The sequence below is a fragment of the Calonectris borealis genome, chromosome 2 (assembly GCF_964195595.1).
Source record: "Calonectris borealis chromosome 2, bCalBor7.hap1.2, whole genome shotgun sequence".
NCBI classification, from domain to species: Eukaryota; Metazoa; Chordata; class Aves; order Procellariiformes; family Procellariidae; genus Calonectris; species Calonectris borealis.
In genome coordinates, this window is record NC_134313.1 from 76,413,928 (window position 1) to 76,424,272 (window position 10,345).

Below are 10,345 nucleotides of genomic sequence, written 5' to 3' on the forward strand. Positions count from 1 at the left end.
CCCCCCTACCAGCTAAAAAATTCTCTTATCATTGTTGAAGTCCCTTGCCTAACTGAGGAAAACTGTGGCCCAAGTATATAGTCATTCAAAGACCTGAGAATTTGTGTTTTCAAGACTAAATTCTAAATGTGACCAGTTCCCTATTTCTTCTAAATGCCCTTTCTTGGCTGGTGATATTTTTGGGATTTAGTAACTGTTTAATTTGGTCACTATACTATTTGAAAGACTTGAAATATCATTCTTCTTTCTCATATCTTTCCCTTTCTCATAATGACTAATGAAGGGATTGTTTTATATTGACAAGATTCCCTCATTGATAAAAAACTCCAGCCTCTGCCTGGCTTTGGAGCTCCCTGCTCTCCAAATCTTAGTCCTTGAGAGGCTTCTAGGCAGCTTTAGTATTGCTACTCTCTCATTTTTAAAAGGCAGCATTCTAAGGAAAAATAATCTTAATTTCTCTCTCTGACCTGACACTGTCTGTCTGTCTTCTCACCCCAGCTCCCCGTGCTAAACAGCCTCACTCATTTCCGTCTGGAGAAATGTTTCTAGTCAAGAGACACGTCAAAGCTTCTTCTTCCCTTTTCCTTTTCTTCCTTCCCACAAGAGACATAAAGAACTGCAATGAAAAATAAATGCGTGAATAAATAAACATTCAGAGGACCCAACAACAAATCATCCTGAAGGAAAACAATGCAGAGAAGGAAATTGAAAAGAACCATCACCCTTATCAGCAGTCAGTGACAGGCAGTGATCAGGGAAACACTAGCTCCTTTGTGGTAGTCAGTCCAGTATACGGCAAGGATTCCTGGGTAAATGTTGTTAGTTTGCTTCTGTGATTGTTCCTTATGAAGGCTGTGTTTCATAGATGACCAGTTTGTTGACCAACCTCTACTATATACATTCTGCCATTTAACCATCTACATTTTAACATCAGCAACTGTCTTGAGAAGTTTTAAAGAGACATTATAGCAGGATGAAGAGGACTGCTTTTTTTTCCAAAGTTTTTGTAACTGAATGTAAGGAAACAAGAAGTCAGAACCTGAAAGAACTTCTATTTGTATGGCTTAGAGCTGAGTAGTCCAAAACTCTTACATTGGCAAAGGAGGAGGTTGCCTGTTTTGTTGCTGACAGGATGGGGATTAGATCAGTCTGAGATTACACTTGAATGCAAATTCCTGGACTGCTTAAACAATGCCTACATTTTGGATTTCCTCTCTAACCTGGAATGAACCAGGCAGGAAGACATAGTTTAGGAAGTGTCTCATATATGACTTCGAGTCACTTGCCTTTGGGATCCAACCCTGCACTCAGGAACATTTACCAAAAACCTTAGACACAACCAGAAAGGTTTTGTTGAAATTAAAGAAAAGTCAGTCACATGTTATCCCATACATTCTGCAACTGAGAATATGTGAGAAGACTGTCAATTTTTTTTTCTTTTTTCACTCCTCTTTTCCAGAACAACAAGGAGAGCTGTGATGCGTTGGTCCCAGCTGGCAATCAAACTCCCACTCAGCCACTCTCTGAGTCCCCCTCCACAGTGGGACAGGTTAAGAAGAGGAAGAACAGGAATGAGAAACATTTTGGATCAAGATGGAGACAGAAAGATCACTTACCAATTACCATTGTGGGCAAAACAGACTTGATTTGGGGTAAATTAATTTATTGACAATCAAAATAAATATGTAATTACTGATCTGGATGTTGGAAAGAAAAGAACAATAAACCAAACATTTACACACTTAGGGAAAATACCTTTCCTTCCCTTTTTTCCGTCCTCAACTTCACTCCAAATTCCTCTCCTTCGTCCGTGTTATTGCCGTAGGTAACACTCAGTCCCTTCAGCAAGGCAACGCACCATGTAAGGTTGTTGTTGGGGGGAAATTATGGTCAGTACATAGCGGTTTCCCTCTGCCACTCTTTTTTTCCTCTGGTGTGGGCTCCCCATGGGCTGCAGTCCCTTCAGGGATGTGCCTGTTCTTCCATGGAGCACCTCCTCCTCCTCTGACCTTGGTGTTCCCTTTGTTGTTTCTTACTCTTTTGTTCCCACCTTTTTCTCCCCAGCGTTCTCTGACCTTTCTTAAATGTTTTCCCAGAGGCACCATACATGGGCTGATGAGTTCAGCTTTGGCCAGCGGTGGATCTGTTGCAGATCTGGCTGGAACGGGCTGTGTCCAGCACATGGCAGTCCCCAAACTCTTTCCACAGAAGCCACCGCTGCAGCCCCAAAACTACAAAAACCTTGTCATTTACACCCAGTCTGAGAGCAAGGGAAGCTATATCTCCTTATGTAATAAGAAGATGCTCTTTATGGAAGAGAGATTAGGAAAAAAATATAACCTAGGAGTGTACTGTCCTATTTTGCCCTTTCTATTAGCAGCAATTCCAATTCTCCCACTTCTCCTTTCCTCCCTCTCTCAGAATTGACCTGTATTTTTAAAAGTAAATGGAGCTGGTTTGTTCTTAGTTTTAGTGGGTGCTATGTTGGTGACGTTTTAAATAATCTGGTCTTTTACAATACAGAAAGAGTGTTTTAGTAAATTCTAATTAGGTCTCTTCAAGCTGGCCACCCAAAAGTAGACTATGATTTAAAGCTTTGCTTTGTTTTCTTCTTAATGTCAGTCCTCTGTAATCGAGGCAAACAAATCCTACTACTGCATGACTTTACATGCATGTTTCAACAGACAGTAAGTTCTTTGTACCAGTGCAGCAGAGGAAAGCACCTGAGTTTGGGTTGCAGTAGCTTCACTCATTCAATTATTTTTTTCAAACAGTGAGTATGTCTTACAGTTTGTGAATACTTAGAATTCCACCCTGGTACTTCAGTGATAAAAGTCAACAGGATGTGGCTGATACAGGAACCAGCTATTTTTAAATCCTACTCCTGAAGTGGGATTTAATTCTAAGTCTTCTCTGCATTTTTATTTCTGAAACTGCTTGCCAGGCTTGAATGATACATGATTAATAATTGAGCCCATCATATTTATACATTCCTTTACAATAGATGCATGAGAAGAAAACAGAAAATGAAGAGGGTGGGGGATGAAATGGATTAGCAGCCTGGGATATAAAAAGGCAAAAATGTGCTTCCAAGATAGTTCCTACAAGAAAGACATGAGCTTGTAGCGATGATGACTTATCTGCCAATCTACCTGTGTTTAATATTTATGTCTTAATTTCTACATTCCTCCATTTTTGTACATGGCCCCTTGACTCTTGCTCAAGTGAATCAATAGCAAGATCGTTGTAACTGCATTAGGATTAAGGCTACACTGCTTATTTCTGCTAAAATACGTGCTTGTGTAGTGAGGATAGAAATCAGTTTAAAAGTCAATACAAGGTATGTTTGTCCTAGATAGGATACTGTGTAGTTAGCAGTATGGCCCAATGTCTTTGGCTGAGTTGACAATTGTATGTTTTCTTGGCATATGACAATTATTTGCTTGTATTTCCAACCAGAGCAAAATAATACTAACAATCAACTTCATTACAACATCTTACGAATTTAAAAATCAAAAGTCTCAATTACACTGCCTTAAAGTGCTAGTGTTAATGCTTTACTTGCGATATATTAAAGTAACCACCACAACTATTTTTCTTCCTACTAAGAATTGCTGGCAGTAGATAGTTCTTAATTATTTTAAGTTCACAAACACCAAAGTCTTCCTTTTGGAGCTTGAAAAGTACTGCAGAGCGGCTATGAAAAAATTCTTGGTTTTCAAAGTTGTCTTCAAAAGATACTTCTTGGAGTGTAGGAGTTATAGTGTAAAAAACTTGAAAATCTTGAAACAAAACTTTGTTGTTGGGGAAGTTTAAAAGGGCTTACTACAGCTTTACGGTCTTAGCCATGATCATGGTCCTATCCATGCTTCCGGTCAGAAAAATCTCTGAAATCTCTGCACTGTTCATTTCTGCAGCACGTAATGGGGTCCATCCCATTCAATTCAGTATTTAATGTTCAGTAGTACCTATATCTATATGCTTCTCATAGATAGGCAAAAGAAATCTCATGAAATAAGGTGTTCATGGAATAATATGCCTAAAGATTATTTTATTCCTCACCACCAGTAGATGTTTGTTACCTTCAGTCCTGAAACATGAAGATTTATATTTGTAGAATCATAGAATCATAGAATGGTCTAGGTTGGAAAAGACCTTTAGGATCATCAAGTCCAACCGTTAACCTAGCACTGCCAAGTCCACCACTAAACCATGTCTCTAAGCACTACATCTACACGTCTTTTAAATACCTCCAGGGATGATGACTCAACCACTTTCCTGGGCAGCCGGCTCCAAGGCTTGACAATCCTTTTGGTAAAGAAATTTTTCCTAATATCCAATCTCAACCTCTCCTGGTGCAACTTGAGGCTGTTTCCTCTTGCCCTATCACTTGTTACTTGGGAGAAGAGACTGATCCTTACCTCTGTACAACCTCCTTTCAGGTAGTTGTAGAGAGTCTCCCCTAAGCCTCCTCTTCTGCAGGCTAAACAACCCCAGTTCCCTCAGCCACTCCTCATAAGATTTATTCTCTAGACCCTTCACCAGCTTCATTGCCCTTTTCTGGACATGCTCCAGCACCTCAATGTCTTTCCTGTAGTGAGGGGCCCAAAACTGAACACAGTGTTCAAGGTGCGGCCTCACCAGTGCCGAGTACAGGGGGACAATCGCTTCCCTAGTCCTTCTGGCCACACACCCACACAAGCCTTTTAAAAAAACTCTTCTACTGGAGCTGTAGATTTTATTCTTATCTTTACAATTGTCCAATTTAACTTTGAATTTTTCTAGTTATCTTAAGTACTCATATAGTTGCTTCTTAGGGTACAGTGGCTTCAGCCATCACAGCTCCATTTTGAGTAGGGCTCTATCTCACTGCCATATTCTGGTATCGGTGCTGTCAGTGATAATGAGTCCAAACCTGCATGTAGTATTCCTCAGCAGCACACAGCAGAAATATGTGTCATGTAATTTTATTATTTTCAGAATTTATTATGTATTTTGTTTCATATATGTCATAATACATTTTCTGCTTATTTGCCCATTAACCACTACAATGGTGTTTTCACTGATCTGTCACATTGAGCACCGGTCTCTCTCTGGAACGACTACAGTTATTATAGAAACAAATGATTCCAATGTTAGGTTCAGATTTGTTAAGACCTTGCCTATGTAATGAATCTTCAAAATCATAGAATCATTAAGGTTGGAAAAGACCTCTAAGATCATCGAGTCCATGCTAATCATCTATACCCATGCTAATGTAAGTGTCACTGGAAGGGCCCTCTGCAGTAGATGGAACCTGGACAGAGCAAAAGAGTTGCTGACATATTCATTCTGCCTCTCCAGTGTTGTGTTCTTCCATCAGCATAGCTTCACCCACACTAGGTGCTTTTTATGCTGGTTCATCAGCAGATCTTGTGCCAGCTTATTGAATGACATTCCTTTGAAATCCCCTCAGATGGTTGGAGTTTTTTTTTGGGGGGGGATGACCAGAGATAGCTGTGACTGTTTTAAAACATTTCTGCCACTCCACCTGTTTGTTACCACCCTACAGCTAGGAAGTCAGAGCCCTCAAAGCTGACCTGGTGAAACAGATTGTGCAAGTGCTTCTCATCCACTTCAGCAATGTTGTATGGCTTAGTAGCTTAAACGGTTGAAACGGAATACAGAATACAATACAGAAATCCATTCTAAAATTAGGACAAATAGGATATTTTAGAATTTTGCAATGGAAATGTTTCAAGTAGAGCCTCCTTTGTGGCACATGTGATGGCAAATCTTTCTAAACACTGTCTCAAATATGACTTGTATATGACAAATTGATCTTACAGAATAACATGATTTCCTAAGGAAATGTTTAGCCTAATTTTATTTGTCCAGTGAAAATACTTGAAGGCCCACATACTTCTGTACAACTGCCTGTGTTCTTTTATGTGTTACATATTTCTGAGGACTACCAAAAGCCTAGTCTGATGAAGAAGGAAAAGTGGCTAATAAAAAAAAAAATAACCGTATTTATATATTTCCTAGGTAGACATTGATATTACTGCTGGCAACTGCTGATCAGTAGAAAAAGTGTGAAGAAAACACAAGTCATCCATCTGCTTCATCCATCTGCTGAGAAAAAGAACTGTGTTACCATTAGCAGGTCTGTCTATAATTCTGTGTGTTCTGTGTACATCTTCATGACAAATGTCTTAGATACCTATATTATTTAACTTTATACTAAATAACATTTAATTTACCAAATTACAAGCAGCTCTAAGGTTCTTATTTTTTGAAACAAATGAATAATAGTGCATAAATTCCCAGATGTCTCTCTAAAGTTCATGATGACTTTAAAAGACTCTTTTAAAGTTCAGTGACTCTTTCATGTGTCCAATAAAAGGGTTTGTTTTAGTATTAGATATACTTTATAATTTACATTTCATATGGTTTTGAGTGAGGATTTTGGCATTGTGCCGCTTTTGCTGCTCTTTATTTTATTATATTCTATTTAAATGTTGACATACCTTTCAAAAGTGAAAACAATAAAGTTGGGCTGTAAACTTCAGGTGAAACAGTATTCTCCAAGTCCACCTGTGGAGGTTATTGCTGAGAGGAGCAGTTTTCTTGAATTTCCATATTAGAAGTGTCAATCACAAACACAGAAAATGAGGAGGAATTTTGTTCAATATTCTTTATTCTTCAGTATTCTATATTTTATTTGTCCTGTGGGTTAGGAGCCTTAGAAAGGGAACAACTTTTCTAGTTAGACAAATCCCATCCAGAGGCGGGAGCAGCCTATATCTAGCAGCTCCTTCTGTGATGTGTGATGAGATCTCCAGTACATACCAGGCATTCAGCATTTCTAGACTCCAGACAATGCCAGATACCCCACCAGTGTGCACAGTGCTGCTGTGTAAACACAGTAGGTCCTGTGCTTTGCACAGGATTGTCAGCATTATTGTATATGTTATTTCTGCTGCTGCATGTGCATAATAAGTCCTTTAAGAATTTATTCCCTTGCTGAGTCCAAGAAGTATGGTGGAAAAGTTAAAGACAAAGATCGGATCACCATCACCAGATCACTCCAACAGCTTTCTCCTGGCCGCCTCCTTTCCCCAGGATTTCATACACCTGATTAGAATGAACTCCAGGCCTGGAGGCTTTTGTTTGTTTTTCTCCATTAATGTAAGTAGCTCTTGACACATACACAGCTTTAGAGTGCTATTGGGTCACTTTTTAAGCCTTTTCTGTTATCTTGAGTGCTAAGAACAATGTTTTTTAAGAACAACAATCTACAATACTTATGAAAGTATGTAAACACTGCCTTACTTATTAAAAGAAAATTAGCTAAGCAAGTTAATAAGATTTTTCTGCTATAAAACTAAAAATAGCAAAAAAAAAATCTTTTTTTAAGTATAGAAAATTATTGTTTTGTAATATATATCCATCTCCTGAGTGTCCTCATCACTGATAATCAAGTGTAGGGCAGTGATGGTGGAGGGGAGGCAGCTGACAGTCTCTTCGGAGGTTGCCATTGTGCAGCTGCAAAAGGTAGACAAAACCCTTCCCTGTTCAAAGCCCTAATTACAAGACCTTTCAGATCAGTTGAAAGAGTCATAGTTTTGGAAGAAAAACCTTTACATTTTGCTAGAGAAATGGCATTTAATTTCATTGAGAGTTTCACCTTATTGCAGAGTTGAACTATCAATGTCATTTTTTACAGCAGTGATTTGGTTTGGTAGTCCCTGTAAAGATCATAGAATCATTAAGCTTGGAAAAGAACTCTAAGATCATCGAGTCCAACCATCAACTCAACACCACCATGCCCACTAAACCATGTCCCTAAGCACCTCATCTACACGTCTTTGAAATACTTCCAGGGATGGTGACTCAACCACTTCCCTGGGCAGCCTGTTCCAAGGCCTGACCACTCTTTCAGAAAAGAAATTTTTCCTAATGTCCAATCTAAACCTCCCTTGGTGCAACTTGAGACCATTTCTTCTCATCCTATCGCTAGCTACTTGGGAGAAGAGACCAACACCCACCTCACTACAACCTCCTTTCAGGTAATTGTAGAGCACCATAAGATCTCCCCTCAGCCTCCTCTTCTCCAGACTAAACAGTCCCAGTTCCCTCAGCCGCTCCTCATAAGACTTGTTCTCCAGACTCCTCACCAGCTTCGTTGCCCTTCTTTGGATACACTCCAGTGTGTCCTTCTTGTAGTGAGGGGCCCAAAACTGAATACAGTATTCAAGGTGTGTCCTCACCAGTGTCGAGTACAGGGGCACGATCACTTCTGTAGTTCTGCTGGCCACACTATTTCTGATACAGGCCAGGATGCCGTTGGCGTTCTTGGCCACCTGGGCACACTGCCGGCTCATGTTCAGCCGGCTGTCAATCAGCACCTCCAGGTCCTTTTCCTCTGGGCAGCTTTCCAGCCACTCTTGCCCAAGCCTGTAGCATTGCATGGGGTTGTTGTGGCCAAAGTGCAGGACCCGGCACTTGGCCTTGTTAAACCTCATATAATTGGCCTCAGCCCCTCAATCCAGCCTGTCCAGGTCCCTCTGCAGAGCCTTCCTGCCTTCAAGCAGATCAACACTCCTGCCCAGCTTGGTGTTGTCTGCAAACTTACTGAGGTCCAACCAGTTTTTTACCCAGCGAAGAGCGTACCTGTCTAAGCTGTGAGCCACCAGCTTCTCTAGGAGAATGCTGTGGGAGACAGTGTCAAAGGCTTTACTGAAGTCCAGGCAGACCACATCCACAACCTGTCCCTCATCCACTAGGCGGGTCACCTGGTCATAGAAGGAGATCAGGTTGGTCAAGCAGGACCTGCCTTCCATGAACCCGTGCTGGCTGGGCCTGATCCCCTGGTTGTCCCGGACACGGCTTGTGAGTGCCCTCAAGACGAACTGCTCCATAATCTTCCCCGGCACCGAGGTCAGGCTGACCGGCCTGTAGTTCCCTGGATCCTCCTTCCAGCCCTTCTTGTAGATGGGCATCACATTGGCTAGGCTCCAGTTGTCTGGGACCTCCCCTGTTAACCAGGACTGCTGGTAAATGATGGAAAGTGGCTTGGCAGGCTTTTCCACCAGCTCCCTCAGTATCCTCAGGTGGATCCCATCTGGCCCCATAGACTTATGAGGGTCCAGGTGGAGTAGCAGGTCGTTAACTGCTTCCTCTTGGATTATGGGGGGTTTATCCTGCTCGCCGTCCCTGTCTTCCAGCTCAGGGGGCTGAATACCCTGAGGATAACTGCTCTGACTATTAAAGACTAAGGCAAAGAAAGCGTTAAGTACCTCAGCCTTATCCTCGTCCTCGCTGGTAATGTTCCCCCCCCCACATCTAATAAAGGATGGAGATTCTCCTTGGCTCTCTTTTTGTCATTAATATACTTGTAAAAACATTTTATGTTGTCTCTCACGACAGTGGCCAGGTTGAGTTCTAGCTGGGCTTTTGCCTTTCTAATTTCCTCTCTGCACAATCTAACGAGATCCCTGTACTCTTCTTGAGTTGCCTTCATTATTGGCTATTGTAGGGAAACAGAAAGAATTACGCCTTCTGTTTTCTGTCTCTTACAGGGGAATCCAATTAGTAGGTGAAACAACTAAAATCCACATTTCCACGTCTTTTTTGTCAGTGTTTAGCCCCATTGAGGCAATGCCACATATGAACAAAAGTAATATATCTCATGCCTGATTCACCAAAGAAAAAGACATTGAGGTGGTTTAGTAAACATGTTCACATTTATTTTTAATAAAGTGTGAATTCCTCCTTTTCTGTTATGATGAATAAGCAACATTTTTGAAACGTGAACCAGTGTTGGTTAATCCAATAACTAAAGTATAGTGCAGGTGATAAGAAAATTTGGCACCTATTTTTTTAAGAATTATAGTTGCCAATGATTTGAAGGGTCTGTTAAATCATTTGATATTAAAAACAATCAGCAGAAATTAATATAATCTTCTATTAGAAATAAAAAAAAAAGTCATCATCTCCTTCCTTCTCAATTTTATATACAATAATTTCATATATAATATGTATAACTTTGCTTAAAAATCTAAACCCCATTTGATTTAAAAGGTCATAGTTATACAAGTCTTTTTAATAAGGAATGTTTGAGACTTTGCTTCTTCAAAGATTTAAATTAAATAGTTTATTTTAAGCAGCTAGTTGTCAAATCCAATCTTCTCTCTTGTTTTTCAACTTCATGGTATATAAAAAGAGGAAAGGAATTAATAATCTATTATGTACATTTTGGCTTTCTTATAAGCTGTCACTGTAAATAGTCTCATATAAACATAAGATCTCTTTCTGTGCTGTAGTGCCAATGTAAAGGAGCATTTCAATAAGTGAAAATTTC